Genomic DNA, 695 nt, shown 5'->3' with positions numbered 1-695 from the left:
CCCTGATTCACAGAATTGAAGCTTAGTAACGGTTTCATTTGACTCTTATTGAACAAGAGTAGAACTCAGACAAAAACCACACACATGAACATTGCACAAACTCGTCCTACACCAGCTGCGTCACACGGCGTAGCCAGTCCCGAAGGAAAAATTAAATACTTTCGAACTTCCGCTTACTGGTGTTGAGAAAGAATGAGAAGTGACGTTGGGAGACCGGCGCTGCGAGGCATAATTCTTATTCTATCCTCTTCCGGGTTGGGGCAGGTGAGTGTGGATGGACCGCGAGTGAGGAGATTTCATCGACGACCTTCTCCTGAAAGTGTCACATAAAACAGAAACTAGAAGAGAAGGTATAAAATAAACGTTAAGAAAATAGTTTAGAGAGATGATGGGTTAAAAATTGTTTGAACAAAAATTAACATAGCCACTATCCACTAAACTTGACCGACATAAGAGAGAGAGATAAAGGTGACTGTACAGCTCAAATGTTGGGCATATCAGAAAATGTCATCTACAGTGAGGTTTGTCTTTGTCAAGAGAAAGGTAGAGACAGCCTTTTTTTTTTTTTTTCAAAGAGAGAGTGAAATACACAGCTCCTGGATGAGGATTTTAAAAGGAAGATACTTGTATTAACCTATAAATAGTTAGTTTACTCATACGGGAATCTATACCTTCAAGGAAACTGAAAGGAAAAG

The sequence above is a fragment of the Macrobrachium rosenbergii genome, chromosome 41 (assembly GCF_040412425.1).
Source record: "Macrobrachium rosenbergii isolate ZJJX-2024 chromosome 41, ASM4041242v1, whole genome shotgun sequence".
Lineage (NCBI taxonomy): Eukaryota > Metazoa > Arthropoda > Malacostraca > Decapoda > Palaemonidae > Macrobrachium > Macrobrachium rosenbergii.
This window is presented reverse-complemented; position numbering follows the sequence as displayed.